General features: G+C 49.4%; 1 protein-coding gene across 3 annotated transcripts in view; it reads right to left on the bottom strand.

Moving 5' to 3' along the window:
• The window catches only part of LOC144931596 (uncharacterized), a 31,758-nt gene extending 11,990 nt beyond the window's left edge, over window positions 1–19,768 (bottom strand). Inside the window, exons 1-2 of one of the 3 annotated variants that reach the window (XM_078855642.1) lie at window positions 18,446–19,768; window positions 9,481–9,879 (exon numbers count right to left, since the gene is read on the bottom strand). The gene's annotated coding sequence lies outside the window, so the exon portion shown is untranslated. Of the gene's footprint in view, window positions 1–4,386; window positions 4,835–9,480; window positions 9,880–18,445 lie in introns of those variants that run through there. The other 2 variants (XM_078855643.1, XM_078855641.1) reach the window with 2 other exon arrangements.
• Between the last annotated feature and the right edge of the window lie 6,180 nt (window positions 19,769–25,948).

Below are 25,948 nucleotides of genomic sequence, written 5' to 3'. Positions count from 1 at the left end.
CCCTCCCCTCTTGGGCTGGCACTGCAGCCCCTCCCATGGCGGTATACGGTACCGCCCGCAGATGGGCCCCGTCCACCACTGCCGGTAAGTGCGGCCCATCTACGGCACTATACATTCACGAACCATACTGCAGATTCAATCTTAATTTTAGAACTGTGTTGTATTACATTACATTTCGATATTTTACTAGGTTATTTAATTTTAGTGTGTCTTTCTCCTGATTTTCAGGCTTGCTTGCTGTGCCATCGTACTCGCAGCACCACGTTTTCTTTTGGACCACTCATTGATATGCTAATTTTTTCTAACCCCCCTCCCTCTCTCTGCCTCCGCCCCCCCTCTGTCTATTTAAGGCCACCCCACAGAGACGATCACCCCTCTCTGTCACCTGTGTTGCTCTCGCTATGTATGTATCTTGTGATATCTGTCTGCTAATATGTCTGTCTATAGTTTTCTGGTTAGATATTATGTCGCTATTTCATTATACCTGATGATGATTGCTTGTGTTGCAATCGAAACGTCGTATTCTATTATTTAATTTAATTTATTATTTTATCTTTAGACGTGACTTAACCGAAAGAACCAAATAATAATCATACTGCAGATTATAACAATCACCCACTCACCCACCATCTCATTTGCAGGTTACAACAATCACCCACTCACTCACCACACTGCAGGTCACAACACTCTCCCACTCACCAACCTCACTGCAAAACACAGCAAAGAACAAAGATCCCCCGTGTAGCCTGAACAGACTGCAGGGGCAAGTGCTGTTAGCGAGCACCTATGAAGGCCGGAACGGCACACAAGGGGGTGGGTGGCCAGCACCACGCCCGGCCGCCTTTGTCTCCCCAGTGGCAATGTGTTACACACTGCATCAGGTACTCAATTGAGGCCACGTCAACCTAGGGGAGGCCCAGGACCTGTTCAGATAATCGTCACTGGTGTTGGCTGTGAGCGGGAATCGAACCGGGTAGCCAGGTTCGCAGCGCGTGCCCTAACCGCTACACTACCCCTCCCCACTAACCCACATGTTAACTCACCCACTCACACATCCTCACCCACACGTTAACTCGCCCACTCACACACCCTCACTCACGTCAACTCACCCACTCACACACCCTCACTCACGTCAACTCACCCACTCACACACCCTCACCCACTCACACACCCTCACTCACACGTTAACTCACCCACTCACACACCCTCACCCACTCACACACCCTCACTCACATGTTAACTCACCCACTCACACACCCTCACCCACACGTTAACTCGCCCACTCACACACCCTCACTCACGTTAACTCACCCACTCACACACCCTCACTCACGTCAACTCACCCACTCACACACCCTCACCCACTCACACACCCTCACTCACACGTTAACTCACCCACTCACACACCCTCACCCACTCACACACCCTCACCCACTCACACACCCTCACTCACATGTTAACTCACCCACTCACACACCCTCACCCACACGTTAACTCGCTCACTCACACACCCTCACCCGCTCACACACCCTCACCCACTCACACACCCTCACTCACACGTCAACTCGCCCACTCACACACCCTCACTCACGTCAACTCACCCACTCACACACCCTCACCCACACGTTAACTCTCCCACTCACACACCCTCACTCACACGTCAACTCACCCACTCACACACCCTCACCTACACGTTAACTCACCCACTCACACACCCTCACCCACTCACACACCCTCACTCACACGTCAACTCGCCCACTCACACACCCTCACTCACGTCAACTCTCCCACTCACACACCCTCACTCACGTCAACTCGCCCACTCACACACCCTCACCCACTCACACACCCTCACCCACTCACACACCCTCACTCACACGTCAACTCGCCCACTCACACACCCTCACTCACGTCAACTCACCCACTCACACACCCTCACTCACACGTCAACTCACCCACTCACATACCCTCACCCACACGTCAACTCACCCACTCACACACCTGCCGGGCCTGTCAGCAGTGTGGGCAAAAGCCGGCGAGGTACCAGGTACCCCTGAGGCCGTTCCGAGTCAGTCGGACGAATCAGTTGGTCGGAATCGACCTGCAAGGGCCCTTTCCACGATCCCACCGGGGCAACCGATATATTCTTGTAGCGGTGGAGTACTTCACCCGCTACCCCGTGGCGGTGGCTATCCCGGATAAAACAGCCCTCGTAGTGGCCCGGGCCTTCGTGGAAAACTACGTACTTAAGTGCGGGATCCCCGAACGAGTCATTACCGACCAGGGTAGTGAATTCGAGGCCGAACTATTCCAGGCGCTGTGCCGAGAGTTCGGGATCCAGAAGGACCGAACCACGGCATATCACCCCCAGGCGAACGGGATGGTAGAGAGGATGAACCAGACTCTGGCCGGGAAGCTTAAACGCATGGCGGCCGCGAATCAACAGGACTGGGACGAACACCTCCCCTATGCCCTGTTCGCCTACACCACCGCCGTTCACACATCTACAGGACAGACCCCGTTCCTAATGATGTTTGGTCGCGAGTCTCGCCTGCCCGCAGATCTGCTGTTCGGTGTCCCTCCGCCGCAACGGGAGGAAGGGAGCCACCCCGTGGAGCACTTGCTGGAGACCCTGCGAGGGGCCAGGGGCCGAGCCTACCCGCACGGAGAGGCCGCGCACCAGCGGCAAGAGCAGGGCGCCCGACCCCGTATGGAGCCCCCCTTCTACACTGCGGGCTCCGAGGTGTGGCTGTACACTCCCCGCGTCGGTGCCGGACAGGTAGGGAAGCTGACCACCTACTGGCGAGGACCCTGGATAAATTTGTGGGGGTCGCTAGCCCCCGAGATCCCTCCCTCGATAATACTAACGGCCGGACTAACATCATCAATCGCCCCCCCGCTGCTAAGCGAACCGCCGCTAGGCTCCTCACCCAGGGTGTGGGAGCCGTCACCCGAGGATTCCCCTCCACCGCGGGTCCGCGTAGCAGGCATGGATAACCACGCACGCGCACACCCACACACAGCTCTGCACGGCACTCACCCAACCCTGACCACTCACGTTAGGATCGCGCACCTGTGTTACACACGTCGTGAACGTGCGCGCACACACGCGTACAGCTCCACACGCGATACCCACTCCTGCGCCGCTCTGCGCTGCGCTGGCCGCCCACGTTACGATCGCGCACCTTGGGCACGCCGATTACGCACGCCGAGAGCTTACGCAAGTAACGAGCGCACGCAAGCGGGGCACACGCCGACACGACGACTCGTCCCCTCCCCCACTCGCGCGTGCACGTCAACACAAATATCGTACAAGGACGATTCTCCTCTCACACGGCTGCGTAGTCACGCCAACACACCAAAAGTGCTCTCCCCGGGCGTTAACGCACACACCTCCGTACCCGCACAATCGTACAGAGACCACGGCCTTTATGCGTACAACGACCACACACTCGCGAATGCAGTGCACGCTAATACCACGTTCCAAAAACACCCAACAACACGGTTTTGTTACTACGCTCGAGATTTTATTAGCCCTTGCTAACCAACCGAGCCACCCGTGTGTGTGTGCGGGACAGCAAGGCGCTTCTAACCCACACTCTGGTGCCGTGTAGCCCTATTCTATGCTGCGCTCTCTGCTAAACCGCTTTCCTACTCGTCCTTACCCCGAACTAACCCTCTCCTACGGATCCTACCCTCCGCTCTGAGGTGTTGTAAGGCGCGCAACACGATACCGTCTGTAGTCCTTGGTGACCTTGCGGCGCTCAGATCGTCCTGCAGACAATCTAGCGGCTCGCCCGATGACTCCTTCGTCGCTGACCCCGTGTCCAAACTCCAGAAGAAGAGAGTTCCCTACTGCCCCTGCGTTTTCTTTTAAACTATTCACATCAAAGGCTAGGCGCCCCCGTCCCGACCGCCTTGGTCTCTCGACCAATCCTGAGCCTAGGATTTCCCGCTCTTTTGCGATCCCGCCGGCCTTTGAACTTTCTACCAATCAGTCGTCCCGGTTCCTGATCCCAGCTATCTGCCTTGCTGACCCGTGTTTGTGTTTGTATGCGTTTCTAACTGCGGGGCTCTCTGAGCTCGCCGTGGTCGTGCGATCTCAAATCCGCCCACGGCGCCGCAGTGTTACTTGGCCTGGGAAGGGTCCTGTCCAATTCCCTGGCCCTGAGAAACCGTGGGGTAACCCCCCTAGGGGGCCCTCGGGTGAAAACTCAGGGTAGGTGACCCGACCACGAGGCCCTACGTGGGTGCGGGTGCGTGTTTATGTGGGGGGGGTGATGGGGGGCAGTGCGGCGGTGGAAGCCGGGCGGCTCCCTGGCTCGGCCGAGCGGCCCCGTCGCTGTGGCACCACACACCCTCACTCACGTCAACTCGCCCACTCACACTCACTGTAGGGGCGAGCGCTGTTAGCGATCACCTACGAAGGCCAGCACAGCACCAGGTACTCATTTGAGGCCGAGTCGACCTAGGGGAGCCCCAGGACCCGTCCAGGTGATCGTCCCCGGTGCGAGTGGCGAGCACGAAGCCGCTGCACAGACAAAGATCCCCCGAGTAGCCTCGGCAGAGTGTTGGGGCAAGTGCCGCTAGCGAGCAGCCGCTGTGAAGGCGACCGCCCGTGATGCGCTTGAGACACCTCAATCCTCCAGCGCGTCCCAACAACAACCACAACAACAACCAACATAACCACAACAACCACAACAACAACAGATCTACGGCCACGTCGCCTTACCGGCTGCTGCTGCTGCCCCGGCTGGATGGAGGCGCCTGCGGAGCTGCGCGCGAACTCGGCGGGTCGAGCGCAAAGTGGCGCCCAGCCCGGCGCGTGGGCAGCAGCAGCACTACGCAGCCCCGCCCCCTCACCCCCTCTACCCCCCTCACCCTCTACCCCCCTCACCCTCTACCCCCCACCCTCTACCCCCTCGCCTAAGCCCCCACCCCCTCACCTCGGCCCCCACCCCCTCGCCTCAGCCCCCACTCCCTCACCTCGGCCCCCACCCCCTCGCCTCAGCCCCCACTCCCTCACCTCGGCCCCCACCCCCTCGCCTTAGCCCCCACTCCCTCACCTCGGCCCCCACCCCCTCGCCTCAGCCCCCACTCCCTCACCTCGGCCCCCACCCCCTCGCCTTAGCCCCCATCCCCTCACCACCACCCCCGTAGGAAACGAAGTCTCCAATCAAACTTGATTTGGAGCTTTCGTGACTGCAGGGACTACTCTTTGGTTCTTTTGGTAAAGTCGCGTAGAAAGACAAATAAATTAAAGAATAGCATACTACGTTTCGATTGCAACACAAGCACTCATCATCAGGTGTTGCATTGCATTACATTTCCAAATATTACTAAGTTTGTTTGATTAAGTTAGTTCTCTCTCTCTGTGTCCTCGTGTTGTCGCTCTATTATTATTTCCTACAGTCACCAAAGCTCCAAATCTCTCATTGACATGCTAATTCCTCTACCCCCCCCCACTCTCTGTTAAAGGCCTCGACACAGAGGCGTTGTTTCTCTGTGTGCCTATGTGTGTGTTTCTCTCTCTCTGTGTCTCTGTGTTGTCTCTCTCTGCTTGTGTGTGTCTGTGTGTCTCTCTCTGCTTGTGTGTCTGTATGTGTGTCTCTCTCTGCTTGTGTCTCTCTCTGTGTGTCTCTGTGTGAGTCTCTCTCTGTCTCTGTGTGAGTCTCTCTCTGCTTGTGTGTCTGTCTGTGTGTCTCTGTGTGTGTCTCTCTCTGTGTGTCTGTGTTGTCTCTCTCTGCTTGTGTGTCTGTCTGTGTGTCTCCGTGTCTGTGTTTTGTCTCTCTCTCAAATTTAGCAACCTTTGGAAGAACGTAATTAACCAGGTGGGGTGTTGGCTGTTGTGTTGGCCGACTCTGTGTTTTATTGCATTGCATTTCTAAGTTTACTATGTTTTTTTCTCTTTCATTTGTACCTGATGATGATTGTTTGTGTTGCAATCGAAACGTCGTATGCTATTTTTTTTCTTTCTACGTGACTTTACCGAAAGAACAAAAGAGTGATGCTGTCTCCAATATTAGTTCCGCAGCACTCCCACGTGAACCCGTCTGGATTGTGAGCGCGCCGCAACTTCGCCCGCAATAAAGTTGGGGCGGGGTGGTGCAGGGATGAGAACCTCAGCGCCGACCTCAGCGGCCACAAGCGAGCATTGAAACCGCGCGCGCACTAAAATAGACCCGTGCGCTAGGTAAGTAGTAAATAAATAACGAGTAGAGAAATCGTGTCTTTTTGTTATTTAAAATGTACGGGAAGGCGAGGCTGAGTATAGGTGCGTCTTGCACATCACTGTGAGCCTTAGGTGCGAAGACCAGCGAGTGTAAATGTATGCATACGCATTACAATGGATATGTTAATCTGAGAATATGCAGTACTTCTCTTATCTGTTGGATTAGTCACAGTTAATTAACATACATTGGAACGCTAATTGTGTTCAGTTTTCAGCACGTTTTGCTACGTACGGTGCAAAAGGAGTTCAACATACGTACATAAATTATGTTTATCTCAGAATATGCGCTACATATTACCGGTCGGATTAGTCAAAATTTACACGAAGGCTTTTGCGATCAACATCCTTGCCAGCAAGGACATTCAATTGATGTTGATGGTTTGTGTAAAACGAATTGTAACTGGCCAAGATTAATTAGAAAATATATTTAAACTGAGAGAAATACAAATAATTGCAACCGTTCTGATTGCTACAAGCTCAGTACTGCTTATTATCAAGTATACACCGTTTAATTGCATGTCTATCCAGGTTATCATATGTTGATCAACTGTAACTAATCCGACCGGTAATATTTGTACTGCACATTCTCATACTAACATAATTTATGCGTGTATGGTGGACAACAAACGAAACACAAAAAGCATTCCAGTATATGTTGATTAACTGTGACGACACATTGGTGGTCTGGCCACACGGCAAAGATACACTGAACGCATTTCAAAATCATCTCAACTCGCAAAACGCATCCATCCAGTTCACCATGGAAGTGGAAGCTGCCAGAACTCTACCATTTCTGGATATTCTGCTCGGACGGGGTAGACATTTTAAAGAGCAGAAATCTGCTCTTATCAAGATGCTCATTCATCGAGCCAAGATAGTGTCAGATGGTGACAGTCTGAGAAGTGAACGGTTACAATGATGCACAAATCAACAGAGCATCGAATACCAAAGCCAAATGAAATAACAAGAGTAATTAAAAAGATCAAAATACCGTACATTTTGGGAGTAACTGATAAACTAGCCAGATGTTTGGCAAAACAAAACATCCGAGTCAGATTTGGCACGGTACATACAATACAAAAATGTATATCTGGTACAAAATATGTATTACCGAAGCTATCAACAGAAGATGTGTACAGGATTAGCTGCACGCGTGGTAAATGTTACGTTGGGCAAACAGGACGAATGATCAGCACAAGACTAAAAGAACATCAGACAAATATAAAATAATCCCAAATACAACTGTCAGCAGTAGCAGAACACGCGTGCCAACAAGGACGCTTAATTGATTTTGATAATGTTGAAGTTCGGTGCAAAACTAGCTACTACTGGCCAAGACTAATTAGATAATCTATCGAAATTGAAAGACATCAAATTAACTTTAACCGTTCGGATAGCCTTAGTGCTGCGTGGAAGCGAATCATCAAATAATACAATATTTAAAAGCATGCATACGAAGGGCAGCGTACTTCAATAGAGAATACCGTTAGTAGGGCTATTTTAATAAACACAATAGACAGGAAGGACAAGTTCAAAGGGCTCGCATAATGCACATGCATAATGCACATGCATAATGTACGTTGCCTCAGTAATCCCCCCCCCTCCCCACATGGTGCAAGAGCGCAGCTGCGTGGTCAAATCTGGCTGTCGCCTGATGAAGCCAGTTGTAATTACTGGCGAAACGTCGTACTCAGATTGTAAATGTTGTGGATTGGCTCTTCAACACACCGCTGTGCTGCATTAGTATGCTGCACTAGTATACTACACTATACACTACACTATACACTACTATACACTAGTGCTGTACTAGTGACGAATTGGCACGTTATGTTTACGTGACAACCCTTACTAGTTGGCTGTGTCGGGTGGTGTCGAGTTTTAGCGACACATTTATATCTTTACGCGGTCTAACCCAAAAACCTCTATTATACAGTACCGTTCTTATAATTAAGATTATTATGCATTAACTTAAGAAGGAACCACTCAGACTCCTCTGTGTTAAGCAACTTTAATGTCTAAAAACACTAATATGCGAACACACTTATGATCGGAATTCTCAACACGGTACTCCTGAAGATGTCCTACTCATTGATCCGTACAATTAACCCTCAATGGTTACGTTTGTTAAAACTGAGCAACATAACGATCGGCTAATTTCTCAGAGTAGCGCGACCATTAACGGCGATAGGGAAAGTCCTTAAACAAATAAATATGACACTACTCCTACGAACAGTGATAAAGAGGCATGTACCCAAGGCAAAAGTAGACTTCAATTAATTCGTTGTTAAGATTATGTAATAAAAAAAATGTGCCGCAATAATAGTATATGTGCGAGTGTATGTTTAGCTAACAGATGCTTATCAATTGGCTACTGGGGCTTCAATGAGAACAATAGGCTACCCCTCGGAGTCGCGCGACCACACACGAGATAGTCGGATACTTATAAATGTCTCGTGTGTCATCAATGGGTGCATTGGTAAGATTATGCAATTAACGAAATGTCCTGGAACCTAGTGTGTGGCAGTGTGCCTGTTTCCATAACAGTGGTGAGCGGTAGTGTAGTGGTTAGCGCGCTGCGCTACGGCCAACACCGGTGACGATTATCTGAACCGGTCCTGGGCCTCCCCTAGGTCGACTCAGCCTCAAATGAGTACCTGGTGCGGTGTGTAAATATCACCACTGGGGAGACAAAGGCGGTCGGGCGTGGTGTTGGCCACCCACCCCCTCGTGTACTGTTCCAGCCTTCATAGGTGCTCGCTAACATCACTTGCCCCCACAGTCCATTAAGGCTATACGGGGGATTTTTGTCTTTGTTTCCCTAACAGATGCTAATAATTGGCTAATGGGACGTAAATTAATTCGCGGCCAAGATTCTGTGATCAAAAGAAAAATCTCAACACAATAGTGTTCCTGTGAGTGTGTAGATTCGTAACATAGATGCTTATAAATGTTTAGTGTGTCATCAATACATTCATTGGTAAGGTTATACAATTAACGAAAAGGAATGACTAAAATACTTCTAAACAACCGTATTCATGCAACTCAATGGACAGAATAATTAATGCTTTTGACGATCAGCTAATAGTTAACGCACCACCTTGCGACGGCCACCCTTTTCGAAACACAAAGATAACTTTTGGAGCAATCATATTCGTCCCGATATGCGCGTTATGTGTGTGTGCGTTGTCTTCTTGCTAACTCTTGAGCCAGCGGAAGCCGAGGTGCAGCGTTGCTTGTTACGAAAATACCTCGCACGTGGTTGGGGCGATGGAGTTGGTGCGCGCGTGCGTCCAACACCCGGCGCTCTTTATCTTGGCCGCGCCAGGCTCTCTCGTCACTGCTGCTGGGGTGGTTGTCGGCACGATGTCCGCCGTCGGCGGTGTCTGTGCGCGATGATCCCGTCGTCAGCGAGCGCTCGCAGCTCGCCCGCTCTTCGCCATGCGTCACCCCCCTTGGCACGAGGCAAGATTGCTGCTTGCCACCTTTGCTGAGTGCGCTCGGCTTCCAACTCCGCACGCTCCGTGGTTCGTCGTTAGCCGCTGCGTTGCGGCTGGACCTGCGAGTAGCCGCTGGCTTGCAAGATGCTCGCTTGGAGGTCCCCGCCCTTCCTCCAGGAGGGCTCCTGCTGTGAGCTGCTTGTCCGCTGGCTGGCTCAGTGGAGAATCAACTTTCAGCGATACTATCTGTCAGCACTGAGCTCAGCACTTAATAATGATACATAGCCCCTCTCCTCTGCAAGGCTTCGGCACCCACGGTTGATTATGGGACCCACCCCCAGAGCTTCTTCGTTATATTTTAAAATCTCCCACCTCGGCTCGCCGTCTCACAAAGGACCAGGATTCCTTTGATTTCGCTCTCAGCCTGTGTGAACAGCTCTGCAGTTGGCCCTCGGAGTGTTTGACTGGTTTTGCAACTTCCTGCCATAAAATAATCTGGAAGCGGTGGGGGGGGTGTTGTATACTAACCCCTTCTTCCAAAATTGATATTAATAATATTTGATGATATTTTTATATATTATCTTTTTACTTGTTTTTTATAATGAATGAAAACACACCAAAGCGCAGCAAACTGCAAAACACCAGGTGTTGTTAAGTAATGAACTGGAGGAGGGCTAGGATGGCAGAATTTGCAACCTTGCTTCAAGGAAAGATAAGGCCTGATAAACGGGCACATGTCACCCGTGCAAGCGGCAGAGACAGTGGGAGAGTCAGCCAGACATAGTTAAGGCAAAAAGGCCAACCATCCTGCATGGTTTTAAAGTAACGTCAAAATTCGAAATTCAACAACAGAGTAGGCTAAATTATCGATCCTCGCGCTCGCTCAAATTGGAGACCAGGCTGCGAGCTACATCAATGAACCATTGCCCATTTGCTAATCCAATACTGAATGTTAATATTACTGAAGTCAAAACGAATTCTATGACCTCAGCACATGGGCGAATAATAGGGCAGTGTCAACTCAAAGGCAATGGAAGGAAGCAGAGGCGCCTTTGTCTAAATCACAACCACAGAAAGCCAGGAATCATCACTGATTGTGTGTTTAGGGATTCCGAGCTAATTGGAACACGTGCACACAGAGAGGAGGTAGAAATACGCCTTGTTCTCCTGCAGCTGAGGGAGCAAAAGATAAAGGAAGTGGGTCAGCTCAAGGCTGGGTGCACAGGGGAGGGAGCTGATTAAGAATAACACTCCCAGAGCAGAAGGTTGGATGACCACAGTGAGACGAGAATAAGAGTATTGTGTATCTCTCAAGGATGCAGACTCAGCTGAACAACAAGGCTGCGGGGGTCACCAGAAGTTCGCGTTCGCCTAGTTAAGACAAAAAGCTCAATTATTCTGTATTGCTATTAAAGTAACGTTAAAGTCGGAATTTAACAACAGGGTAGGCTAAAGTTATTGATATGAAATGTTATTTCCATACTTTAATACTTTATACAACTCGACCCGAAGCATATGCGGGATGAATCACCACCAGGTCGAATATAAAATACATAATAAAAGAGCGATGTTAAACCCAGGGTCGGAGAGAAAGGGAGATCCCGGCCGTCTTTGTATCCCCGCAGAGCGGGATAGGAGTGTGTATACGCTCGGGGAAACACCTCCACTTGAGTCAAGCACCACGATGGGAAACGACAGACCTTAGGTTACATACAGAATCATAACTGTGAAATGGTAAGGGACAAATGTTAACTTAAAACTTTTAACCATTTCTTTGTGCCGGTAAGTGCGGCCCATCTACGGCACTATACATTCACGAACCATACTGCAGATTATAACAATCACCCACTCACCCACCATCTCATTTGCAGGTTACAACAATCACCCACTCACTCACCACACTGCAGGTCACAACACCTCACTGCAAAACACAGCAAAGAACAAAGATCCCCCGTGTAGCCTGAACAGACTGTAGGGGAAAGTGCTGTTAGCGAGCACCTATGAAGGCCGGAACGGCACACAAGGGGGTGGGTGGCCAGCACCACGCCCGGCCACCTTTGTCTCCCCAGTGGCAATGTGTTACACACTGCATCAGGTACTCAATTGAGGCCACGTCAACCTAGTGGAGGCCCAGGACCTGTTCAGATAATCGTCACTGGTGTTGGCTGTGAGCGGGAATCGAACCGGGTAGCCAGGTTCGCAGCGCGTGCCCTAACCGCTACACTACCCCTCCCCACTAACCCACATGTTAACTCACCCACTCACACATCCTCACCCACACGTTAACTCGCCCACTCACACACCCTCACTCACGTCAACTCACCCACTCACACACCCTCACTCACGTCAACTCACCCACTCACACACCCTCACCCACTCACACACCCTCACTCACACGTTAACTCACCCACTCACACACCCTCACCCACTCACACACCCTCACTCACATGTTAACTCACCCACTCACACACCCTCACCCACACGTTAACTCGCCCACTCACACACCCTCACTCACGTCAACTCACCCACTCACACACCCTCACTCACGTCAACTCACCCACTCACACACCCTCACCCACTCACACACCCTCACTCACACGTTAACTCACCCACTCACACACCCTCACCCACTCACACACCCTCACCCACTCACACACCCTCACTCACATGTTAACTCACCCACTCACACACCCTCACCCACACGTTAACTCGCTCACTCACACACCCTCACCCACTCACACACCCTCACCCACACGTTAACTCGCCCACTCACACACCCTCACTCACGTCAACTCACCCACTCACACACCCTCACTCACACGTCAACTCTCCCACTCACACACCCTCACTCACACGTCAACTCACCCACTCACACACCCTCACCCACACGTTAACTCTCCCACTCACACACCCTCACCCACACGTTAACTCTCCCACTCACACACCCTCACTCACACGTCAACTCACCCACTCACACACCCTCACCCACACGTTAACTCACCCACTCACACACCCTCACCCACTCACACACCCTCACTCACACGTCAACTCGCCCACTCACACACCCTCACTCACGTCAACTCTCCCACTCACACACCCTCACTCACGTCAACTCGCCCACTCACACACCCTCACCCGCTCACACACCCTCACCCACTCACACACCCTCACTCACACGTCAACTCGCCCACTCACACACCCTCACTCACGTCAACTCACCCACTCACACACCCTCACCCACACGTTAACTCTCCCACTCACACACCCTCACTCACACGTCAACTCACCCACTCACACACCCTCACCCACACGTTAACTCACCCACTCACACACCCTCACCCACTCACACACCCTCACTCACACGTCAACTCGCCCACTCACACACCCTCACTCACGTCAACTCTCCCACTCACACACCCTCACCCACTCACACACCCTCACCCACTCACACACCCTCACTCACGTCAACTCGCCCACTCACACACCCTCACCCACTCACACACCCTCACCCACTCACACACCCTCACTCACACGTCAACTCGCCCACTCACACACCCTCACTCACGTCAACTCACCCACTCACACACCCTCACTCACACGTCAACTCACCCACTCACATACCCTCACCCACACGTCAACTCACCCACTCACACACCCTCACTCACGTCAACTCGCCCACTCACACTCACTGTAGGGGCGAGCGCTGTTAGCGATCACCTACGAAGGCCAGCACAGCACCAGGTACTCATTTGAGGCCGAGTCGACCTAGGGGAGCCCCAGGACCCGTCCAGGTGATCGTCCCCGGTGCGAGTGGCGAGCACGAAGCCGCTGCACAGACAAAGATCCCCCGAGTAGCCTCGGCAGAGTGTTGGGGCAAGTGCCGCTAGCGAGCAGCCGCTGTGAAGGCGACCGCCCGTGATGCGCTTGAGACACCTCAATCCTCCAGCGCGTCCCAACAACAACCACAACAACAACCAACATAACCACAACAACCACAACAACAACAGATCTACGGCCACGTCGCCTTACCGGCTGCTGCTGCTGCCCCGGCTGGATGGAGGCGCCTGCGGAGCTGCGCGCGAACTCGGCGGGTCGAGCGCAAAGTGGCGCCCAGCCCGGCGCGTGGGCAGCAGCAGCACTACGCAGCCCCGCCCCCTCACCCCCTCTACCCCCCTCACCCTCTACCCCCCTCACCCTCTACCCCCCACCCTCTACCCCCTCGCCTAAGCCCCCACCCCCTCACCTCGGCCCCCACCCCCTCGCCTCAGCCCCCACTCCCTCACCTCGGCCCCCACCCCCTCGCCTCAGCCCCCACTCCCTCACCTCGGCCCCCACCCCCTCGCCTTAGCCCCCACTCCCTCACCTCGGCCCCCACCCCCTCGCCTCAGCCCCCACTCCCTCACCTCGGCCCCCACCCCCTCGCCTTAGCCCCCATCCCCTCACCACCACCCCGTAGGAAACGAAGTCTCCAATCAAACTTGATTTGGAGCTTTCGTGACTGCAGGGACTACTCTTTGGTTCTTTTGGTAAAGTCGCGTAGAAAGACAAATAAATTAAAGAATAGCATACTACGTTTCGATTGCAACACAAGCACTCATCATCAGGTGTTGCATTGCATTACATTTCCAAATATTACTAAGTTTGTTTGATTAAGTTAGTTCTCTCTCTCTGTGTCCTCGTGTTGTCGCTCTATTATTATTTCCTACAGTCACCAAAGCTCCAAATCTCTCATTGACATGCTAATTCCTCTACCCCCCCCCACTCTCTGTTAAAGGCCTCGACACAGAGGCGTTGTTTCTCTGTGTGCCTATGTGTGTGTTTCTCTCTCTCTGTGTCTCTGTGTTGTCTCTCTCTGCTTGTGTGTGTCTGTGTGTCTCTCTCTGCTTGTGTGTCTGTCTGTGTGTCTCTCTCTGCTTGTGTCTCTCTCTGTGTGTCTCTGTGTGAGTCTCTCTCTGTCTCTGTGTGAGTCTCTCTCTGCTTGTGTGTCTGTCTGTGTGTCTCTGTGTGTGTCTCTCTCTGTGTGTCTGTGTTGTCTCTCTCTGCTTGTGTGTCTGTCTGTGTGTCTCCGTGTCTGTGTTTTGTCTCTCTCTCAAATTTAGCAACCTTTGGAAGAACGTAATTAACCAGGTGGGGTGTTGGCTGTTGTGTTGGCCGACTCTGTGTTTTATTGCATTGCATTTCTAAGTTTACTATGTTTTTTTCTCTTTCATTTGTACCTGATGATGATTGTTTGTGTTGCAATCGAAACGTCGTATGCTATTTTTTTTCTTTCTACGTGACTTTACCGAAAGAACAAAAGAGTGATGCTGTCTCCAATATTAGTTCCGCAGCACTCCCACGTGAACCCGTCTGGATTGTGAGCGCGCCGCAACTTCGCCCGCAATAAAGTTGGGGCGGGGTGGTGCAGGGATGAGAACCTCAGCGCCGACCTCAGCGGCCACAAGCGAGCATTGAAACCGCGCGCGCACTAAAATAGACCCGTGCGCTAGGTAAGTAGTAAATAAATAACGAGTAGAGAAATCGTGTCTTTTTGTTATTTAAAATGTACGGGAAGGCGAGGCTGAGTATAGGTGCGTCTTGCACATCACTGTGAGCCTTAGGTGCGAAGACCAGCGAGTGTAAATGTATGCATACGCATTACAATGGATATGTTAATCTGAGAATATGCAGTACTTCTCTTATCTGTTGGATTAGTCACAGTTAATTAACATACATTGGAACGCTAATTGTGTTCAGTTTTCAGCACGTTTTGCTACGTACGGTGCAAAAGGAGTTCAACATACGTACATAAATTATGTTTATCTCAGAATATGCGCTACATATTACCGGTCGGATTAGTCAAAATTTACACGAAGGCTTTTGCGATCAACATCCTTGCCAGCAAGGACATTCAATTGATGTTGATGGTTTGTGTAAAACGAATTGTAACTGGCCAAGATTAATTAGAAAATATATTTAAACTGAGAGAAATACAAATAATTGCAACCGTTCTGATTGCTACAAGCTCAGTACTGCTTATTATCAAGTATACACCGTTTAATTGCATGTCTATCCAGGTTATCATATGTTGATCAACTGTAACTAATCCGACCGGTAATATTTGTACTGCACATTCTCATACTAACATAATTTATGCGTGTATGGTGGACAACAAACGAAACACAAAAAGCATTCCAGTATATGTTGATTAACTGTGACGACACATTGGTGGTCTGGCCACACGGCAAAGATACACTGAACGCATTTCAAAATCATCTCAACTCGCAAAACGCATCCATCCAGTTCACCATGGAAGTGGAAGCTGCCAGAACTCTACCATTTCTGGATATTCTGCTCGGACGGGGTAGACATTTTAAAGAGCAGAAATCTGCTCTTATCAAGATGCTCATTCATCGAGCCAAGATAGTGTCAGATGGTGACAGTCTGAGAAGTGAACGGTTACAATGATGCACAAATCAACAGAGCATCGAATACCAAAGCCAAATGAAATAACAAGAGTAATTAAAAAGATCAAAATACCGTACATTGTGGGAGTAACTGATAAACTAGCCAGATGTTTGGCAAAACAAAACATCCGAGTCAGATTTGGCACGGTACATACAATACAAAAATGTATATCTGGTACAAAATATGTATTACCGAAGCTATCAACAGAAGATGTGTACAGGATTAGCTGCACGCGTGGTAAATGTTACGTTGGGCAAACAGGACGAATGATCAGCACAAGACTAAAAGAACATCAGAGAAATATAAAATAATCCCAAATACAACTGTCAGCAGTAGCAGAACACGCGTGCCAACAAGGACGCTTAATTGATTTTGATAATGTTGAAGTTCGGTGCAAAACTAGCTACTACTGGCCAAGACTAATTAGATAATCTATCGAAATTGAAAGACATCAAATTAACTTTAACCGTTCGGATAGCCTTAGTGCTGCGTGGAAGCGAATCATCAAATAATACAATATTTAAAAGCATGCATACGAAGGGCAGCGTACTTCAATAGAGAATACCGTTAGTAGGGCTATTTTAATAAACACAATAGACAGGAAGGACAAGTTCAAAGGGCTCGCATAATGCACATGCATAATGCACATGCATAATGTACGTTGCCTCAGTAATCCCCCCCCCTCCCCACATGGTGCAAGAGCGCAGCTGCGTGGTCAAATCTGGCTGTCGCCTGATGAAGCCAGTTGTAATTACTGGCGAAACGTCGTACTCAGATTGTAAATGTTGTGGATTGGCTCTTCAACACACCGCTGTGCTGCATTAGTATGCTGCACTAGTATACTACACTATACACTACACTATACACTACTATACACTAGTGCTGTACTAGTGACGAATTGGCACGTTATGTTTACGTGACAACCCTTACTAGTTGGCTGTGTCGGGTGGTGTCGAGTTTTAGCGACACATTTATATCTTTACGCGGTCTAACCCAAAAACCTCTATTATACAGTACCGTTCTTATAATTAAGATTATTATGCATTAACTTAAGAAGGAACCACTCAGACTCCTCTGTGTTAAGCAACTTTAATGTCTAAAAACACTAATATGCGAACACACTTATGATCGGAATTCTCAACACGGTACTCCTGAAGATGTCCTACTCATTGATCCGTACAATTAACCCTCAATGGTTACGTTTGTTAAAACTGAGCAACATAACGATCGGCTAATTTCTCAGAGTAGCGCGACCATTAACGGCGATAGGGAAAGTCCTTAAAAAAATAAATATGACACTACTCCTACGAACAGTGATAAAGAGGCATGTACCCAAGGCAAAAGTAGACTTCAATTAATTCGTTGTTAAGATTATGTAATAAAAAAAATGTGCCGCAATAATAGTATATGTGCGAGTGTATGTTTAGCTAACAGATGCTTATCAATTGGCTACTGGGGCTTCAATGAGAACAATAGGCTACCCCTCGGAGTCGCGCGACCACACACGAGATAGTCGGATACTTATAAATGTCTCGTGTGTCATCAATGGGTGCTTTGGTAAGATTTTACAATTAACGAAATGTCCTGGAACCTAGTGTGTGGCAGTGTGCCTGTTTCCATAACAGTGGTGAGCGGTAGTGTAGTGGTTAGCGCGCTGCGCTACGGCCAACACCGGTGACGATTATCTGAACCGGTCCTGGGCCTCCCCTAGGTCGACTCAGCCTCAAATGAGTACCTGGTGCGGTGTGTAAATATCACCACTGGGGAGACAAAGGCGGTCGGGCGTGGTGTTGGCCACCCACCCCCTCGTGTACTGTTCCAGCCTTCATAGGTGCTCGCTAACATCACTTGCCCCCACAGTCCATTAAGGCTATACGGGGGATTTTTGTCTTTGTTTCCCTAACAGATGCTAATAATTGGCTAATGGGACGTAAATTAATTCGCGGCCAAGATTCTGTGATCAAAAGAAAAATCTCAACACAATAGTGTTCCTGTGAGTGTGTAGATTCGTAACATAGATGCTTATAAATGTTTAGTGTGTCATCAATACATTCATTGGTAAGGTTATACAATTAACGAAAAGGAATGACTAAAATACTTCTAAACAACCGTATTCATGCAACTCAATGGACAGAATAATTAATGCTTTTGACGATCAGCTAATAGTTAACGCACCACCTTGCGACGGCCACCCTTTTCGAAACACAAAGATAACTTTTGGAGCAATCATATTCGTCCCGATATGCGCGTTATGTGTGTGTGCGTTGTCTTCTTGCTAACTCTTGAGCCAGCGGAAGCCGAGGTGCAGCGTTGCTTGTTACGAAAATACCTCGCACGTGGTTGGGGCGATGGAGTTGGTGCGCGCGTGCGTCCAACACCCGGCGCTCTTTATCTTGGCCGCGCCAGGCTCTCTCGTCACTGCTGCTGGGGTGGTTGTCGGCACGATGTCCGCCGTCGGCGGTGTCTGTGCGCGATGATCCCGTCGTCAGCGAGCGCTCGCAGCTCGCCCGCTCTTCGCCATGCGTCACCCCCCTTGGCACGAGGCAAGATTGCTGCTTGCCACCTTTGCTGAGTGCGCTCGGCTTCCAACTCCGCACGCTCCGTGGTTCGTCGTTAGCCGCTGCGTTGCGGCTGGACCTGCGAGTAGCCGCTGGCTTGCAAGATGCTCGCTTGGAGGTCCCCGCCCTTCCTCCAGGAGGGCTCCTGCTGTGAGCTGCTTGTCCGCTGGCTGGCTCAGTGGAGAATCAACTTTCAGCGATACTATCTGTCAGCACTGAGCTCAGCACTTAATAATGATACATAGCCCCTCTCCTCTGCAAGGCTTCGGCACCCACGGTTGATTGTGGGACCCACCCCCAGAGCTTCTTCGTTATATTTTAAAATCTCCCACCTCGGCTCGCCTTCTCACAAAGGACCAGGATTCCTTTGATTTCGCTCTCAGCCTGTGTGAACAGCTCTGCAGTTGGCCCTCGGAGTGTTTGACTGGTTTTGCAACTTCCTGCCATAAAATAATCTGGAAGCGGTGGGGGGGGGGGTGTTGTATACTAACCCCTTCTTCCAAAATTGATATTAATAATATTTGATGATATTTTTATATATTATCTTTTTACTTGTTTTTTATAATGAATGAAAACACACCAAAGCGCAGCAAACTGCAAAACACCAGGTGTTGTTAAGTAATGAACTGGAGGAGGGCTAGGATGGCAGAATTTGCAACCTTGCTTCAAGGAAAGATAAGGCCTGATAAACGGGCACATGTCACCCGTGCAGGCGGCAGAGACAGTGGGAGAGTCAGCCAGACATAGTTAAGGCAAAAAGGCCAACCATCCTGCATGGTTTTAAAGTAACGTCAAAATTCGAAATTCAACAACAGAGTAGGCTAAATTATCGATCCTCGCGCTCGCTCAAATTGGAGACCAGGCTGCGAGCTACATCAATGAACCATTGCCCATTTGCTAATCCAATACTGAATGTTAATATTACTGAAGTCAAAACGAATTCTATGACCTCAGCACATGGGCGAATAATAGGGCAGTGTCAACTCAAAGGCAATGGAAGGAAGCAGAGGCGCCTTTGTCTAAATCACAACCACAGAAAGCCAGGAATCATCACTGATTGTGTGTTTAGGGATTCCGAGCTAATTGGAACACGTGCACACAGGGAGGAGGTAGAAATACGCCTTGTTCTCCTGCAGCTGAGGGAGCAAAAGATAAAGGAAGTGGGTCAGCTCAAGGCTGGGTGCACAGGGGAGGGAGCTGATTAAGAATAACACTCCCAGAGCAGAAGGTTGGATGACCACAGTGAGACGAGAATAAGAGTATTGTGTATCTCTCAAGGATGCAGACTCAGCTGAACAACAAGGCTGCGGGGGTCACCAGAAGTTCGCGTTCGCCTAGTTAAGACAAAAAGCTCAATTATTCTGTATTGCTATTAAAGTAACGTTAAAGTCGGAATTTAACAACAGGGTAGGCTAAAGTTATTGATATGAAATGTTATTTCCATACTTTAATACTTTATACAACTCGACCCGAAGCATATGCGGGATGAATCACCACCAGGTCGAATATAAAATACATAATAAAAGAGCGATGTTAAACCCAGGGTCGGAGAGAAAGGGAGATCCCGGCCGTCTTTGTATCCCCGCAGAGCGGGATAGGAGTGTGTATATGCTCGGGGAAACACCTCCACTTGAGTCAAGCACCACGATGGGAAACGACAGACCTTAGGTTACATACAGAATCATAACTGTGAAATGGTAAGGGACAAATGTTAACTTAAAACTTTTTAACCATTTCTTTGTGCGTCGGTGAGGGTCGGAGGGAGTGTTGCCCCTCCCTCCAGGTCGTGCAACACGGACAAAGACGCCTATGAGACGATTTGTAAACGTCTGTGTTTTGGTTCATGAAGAAGGCCAGACAAGAGATACTATCGCACCCAGACAGAGAGACGACCTCGAGGCAATTTGTAACACCTGATTGTTTGCTCGTGGATTTTATGGAGGGAGTATGACAACGGAATATACCGTGGGTGATGCACACAAGGACATACGGACGTACGGACACACACATGGACACACCTACCTACGGACAGATCCTGACACAGTAAATCGAAAGAAACCCCGCCTTGTGGGCAGGATCCAAAAGGGATTTTTCGGCATAAAAGAAAGGACCCTGAGTATTGGAAACCAGCTCGACCGGGAGGGTCGACTCAGGAGCGAGCTGCGACCAGCGGGTCGGCTCGACTCTTCAGCTCGTCTGGGACTCAGCCGAGTTCGATCGGCTCACCGGAGCCGGCTCTCGGTGCTCGACTCAAGCGGCTCCCCATCTCCTCTGCAGGCGGGCAAGACCCGCTTGACAGCTCAACTCGGCCTGCGTGGGTCAACCTCTGCCGAGTCGGAGGTCTCTGCTGCCGCCGGAGTGGTGAGAATCGCGGTTTGGCGACGAGGCTCCGTGCTCACCCTGGTCGACGACCCAACACTGCACGCTGCGAGCGAGCTGTGGGCGCCACCTACCGACCGGGTTCCGAACTGCGACAGCGTATCAACGGGCATCCAAACCAGTTCACCACGGTGACAGGGGAGCGACTGATACGTATGACGCGCACCGCCCCCTCACCACACGACCACCAGGCGTCTGTTTGACATAAAGAACCGACTCCGAACACTGACTATTCAAGACAACTCTTACCACTCAAACACACTCGAACCCATAAGCCATCCGTGGCTGTGAAGGCATCACAACGAGACCGAGTGATGGCCATCCGTCGTTTATAAGAGTATTCGTAATTTTTATCTTTAATATTTAGTGGGCTGTACTCTTAATCGCATAAATTCCCAACAGATCCATTAATACGAATTGATTCTTGGCACCTCCTTCCGCCGAGCCACGCTCACGTGGGGAGTGGTGGCCCACCAGATCCTTATCAGGTGATCTGGTCCCCAATTAGTAAACTTGGTATAAGATAACGATCTTCGGAAAAGGAGCACCGTCGCAGGCCCTTACTCCGAGCCATTCTGTTGTCAGATAACCTGCCGATGTATCTGTTGAGATTGGTGCCTTTAAGAATAATAACTGTTTTGATTGTGTTTTTTTATCGCCGTATAATCTTTCAAGTATCTTTCAGTCATAATCGCCGCACGTACTCGCATCCTCTACAGAATATTCAACTGTCCCGTGACCCAAGGTGCTAACAACGTGATAAGGGTTGCGTATGATCAATAAGGAGTGCGGTACTGCGTGAACAATATTGAGTATAATCATTCATTAACGTTAAGGTTTTTCTTAGCATAGTATTTGCATATTTTAACGACTCTCTCTCTCACTAACAACCATCGCGTTATGCGGGATCCATGTGCCGTTGTCAAAGTGAAATCAGACAATCGTTGATGATACTGTATTGATGCCGTGTTGACGTTCCGGGATTGAGAGTTCGCATACTATATCATAGTTGAGGTTGAATTAGTAATAAATTGATTAATTCAGAAGTGGTTGTGTGATTCTTTCCTGAAATCTATGCATAAGATCTGCTTCTGCGTTGAGATCTGAACTTGGTGACCTTAATAAACACACTAATACATACTCAGTAAATGTTAAAGCGATAACGGGGTGAACCGGGGACCTAAAATATAACCACGAATACCCACTCTGGGAATGTTAAAGCGAGAATGAGACGAACCTAGACAACGATGCCGAGTTAATCTAAGTTAATCTTGCATATTTACACCACACCTGCATAACTGCATACGATTAATTGCCTTATTCCGATCGATAACCCACCCTCGTCACCGAGGCGGGGTCTGGTTATCATAACGACTTGCATTATCATAATTACACCCACTCGCATAATTACTACGATTACCTCTCGAATTGGCATAATTAAATGTGCATAATTACATAAATTAACATATTTCCGGATAATTACACATTTGGCCAAATTTCATTTGATTATTATTATTTTCACTGAATATTCATAACCCACATATACAACATAATAATTTCACCCACGCACGCATACAACATAACAAATTTTGATAACCAACATATACAACAGGGGTCAGAGGGAGGTTCCTTTGGGCCCTTTTGTCCGGCTGTCTTTATTATCGCCATGTGTCCATTCACCTTCTGGGCAGCATCCCCCCCCCCCTCTTCCATCACGGGGTGGAGGTGTTACGGTTTTTTTCACCTCAAACTCTCAAAGAGGGGCGCTGTGGCATTTGAAGTCGTGACCTATTGTGCACGGGTTGGAAGTTGATAAAAAATAAAATATTATTTTACACCTCTTATAGCTTGCTACCGTACCACTTTCCGCAGTTTGGACTCTGCAAGCAACTCAGAGTACGTTTTGAGCAAAGTTTACGGCACTCACGTCGTGGTTTGGAATCCTTGCACATCTCCATATATATAAAAGGCAAAATTGTGAATGTGTGTCTGTTCAAAATATTTAGCGTACTTCCCGACATGCAACAAACTGGAAATTTGCCATGTGGGTACTTCCCAGACTGTACACCATGCAACAATTATAAAAATACACTTTTGTGTTTTTTTGGGGGGGAGCTCAATAATGCATCGATTTTTTGCACGGCAAGTGAGCTGTGACGTCACATCTGTCACGTGACCCGCGCATGTGGAAGCGTCACGCATTGTAGTGTAGTGGGTAGCGCGCTGCGCTACGAACCCGGCGACCCGAGTTCGATTCCCGCTCACGGCCACCACCGGTCACAATTATTTCAACAGCTCTTGGGCCTCCCCTAGGTCGACTCAGCCTCAAACAAGTAATTGGTGTGGTGTGTGAACATCGCCACTGGGGAGACAAAGGCGGCCGGGCGTGGTGAATCCAAGTCCCGGATAGTACAGCTAGTCTATATATAAAAGGGAAATTTGTGAATGTGTGTCTGTCGGAATTGTTTAGCATACTTCCCGACATGCAACAAACTTGAAATTTGGCACGTGGGTAGCTTCCAGACTTAAACAATGCAAAAAGTATTTGGGGGGGGGGGCGGAATGACCATGCAGTGTGTGGCGTCAACCCGCATACAGGACTGGGCGAGAATCGATATCTGGTGAACGTTTGTGGTATCGATTAAACGGGAATAGGCCGATTCTAAAGAAATGTACTACTTTCGATCCTATGCGCGATTTAAAGAATCGAATCTTGGCGCGCGAGTGTAAGTTTTTTTCCCACCGTGCGTTGGGTTTTATTTTATTTTTAATTAATGAGGTAATGATGTTGTGTCAATACCCCTTTTTTTGTTAAATTAATATTAAGAATTATTCTGCCAACATATATAATTATTTTTTTAATAGACACGGGGCAACTTGGGAGCAAACAGAGACAAGCGGAAATCCCGTTCCCCCACTTCCACAAATGCGCGCACACCTCGCTTCAAAGGCCAGAAGGCAGGAAAGGGACAGCCATCAATGTCATAAATTCCACACAAAGAAGGGGAGGGGCGGGGAGTTGCAAGCGGGGGGTTAGGATAACACCTCGCTTCAAAGGCCCTTTTACAATACAAAACCAGGAGCCACGAAAAAAATATGTAATTATATTCTTAACAAAGAAAATAGCATTGACAACAAGAAAGCACAGACGGGTTTGAATCCTCATGTATTAATTCCATACGGACATTATTTACCCTTAATAATTTCTACGTGGCCGGGCCGAAGCATCAAAGAATAATTATGGCAGTCAGGGTCGCTCCTAAAACATAAAAACAAATTCTCTAGCCCCGGGATATCAGATTAAATGATAACAAGAAGTCAAATAATAAGTACGAAATTAGAGTGGATCTCCTAGGAGAGTTAAGGGCGGAGAAGTCTATCATAATTAACCAACACGCAACACTCCAGGGAAAGCGAGCAGCTCACAGCCGTCTTTGTCTTCCCGAGAGAAACGGCCACAGAGCAGGCACAAAGCCAGGAAATGGCCCTCATAAAAGTTCGTGGCGAGCGGACGACGGCTCGAGAAAGGAAATTAACAAATAAAACACACGCGCAGTGTGTTCCCACGACGGAGCACAGCCGTCTTTGTCTCCCCGCGGCACGGACAGCAAGATTTGCGCACGTGAGCAAATAACATTTCCCCATAGGGAGATCAAACCACGATGGAAATACCGTGAACACGGCTACGGCATACCTTGAGTCGCTTGCAATCAAATCACAATGATACTAAGCAGCCAAATGAGTCGCATTTTAACTTCCAAACCAAAAACAACTTAAGCTGTGTGAGACAAAGGATATAACGCCCAGAGCGAGGGAGGGGATCATTAAGCTCGCATAACGCGTAGGTTTTCGCGACAAATATTATTCATAATCAAAAACGTGTATTATGATTGTGATTGTGTAACCTCGGTGCGAACGCGAATCGTCGGTCTGGTTTAATGGATAACTCGTGTGTGGCGCCAGTTCGCGAGGAAGCCCCCACCCCTCCTTCCAGAATGATTACACAGCTGTGTCTTTAAAGCTAACTAGCATAAGTACCCGGAGTTGCCCGGGTGAAAAATATATTTCTTAATAACCTTACATATATACACAGATGGGCTGCTACCCCTGCCCACCCCCCCCCCCCCCAGGCACGATCTCCTCGGCCGCTGTGCAGTAATATGTACGGCCTATAGTGTGGTGGGGTGTCGAGGCCTAGTACCGTGCAGAGCCTCCGGCCTCGCCTAGATTGCCCACCCGGCTGAGGCTGGGTACCGGGGCCGTTACCCCCCCCCCCCCCGCGCTACAATAATACTGTCTAATCGCTATAATTTTATAATCTACCGACCCTATAATAGTAATTGCACACATTGTAGTGGGGGGGAGTGGAGAGGACGTGAAACTTTGATGAATTTACCTCAGAGTCGCGTGTTAATGCGTGCGCATATTTTTAACGGGAATTAAAAATGGCGTCCACCCCGCAGCGAATGCGTCGCTACCCGTTGCCAGGGGCAACCGCCGTCCAATGAAACTGCGTATGGTCCGGCGACACACAGACAGACAGACAGATTTGCGATTTTATATATCTAGATAAACACACACGCGACACATACGGACGGACACGCACACGACACACACGGACGCAGATGTGTTCACCCCCACAAAAAAAAATATATTGCCCCGGCCTTTGAACAACTCGGAAAACCGAGTGGATTTTCTCAATGTAAGCCGAGGCAAAATCCATTCAAACGTCATCTCGTCTCCGGGGCTACGGCCCCCACCAGAGATCTCCAGTGCTCCGGCCCTCTCTCATCTCAACGCCGACAACGAGGAAGCTCTTCCGTCATCCAGAATGACGATGTTCGCGGGGTAGCGACGTGCATCGACAAGCTGAGGTCTGCACCACCTAAGAAGAA

The sequence above is a fragment of the Lampetra fluviatilis genome, chromosome 4 (genome assembly GCF_964198595.1).
Source record: "Lampetra fluviatilis chromosome 4, kcLamFluv1.1, whole genome shotgun sequence".
Classification (NCBI taxonomy): Eukaryota; Metazoa; Chordata; class Hyperoartia; order Petromyzontiformes; family Petromyzontidae; genus Lampetra; species Lampetra fluviatilis.
The sequence above is the reverse complement of the archived record's forward strand: the minus strand, read 5'-3'. Positions and strand labels throughout refer to the sequence as shown.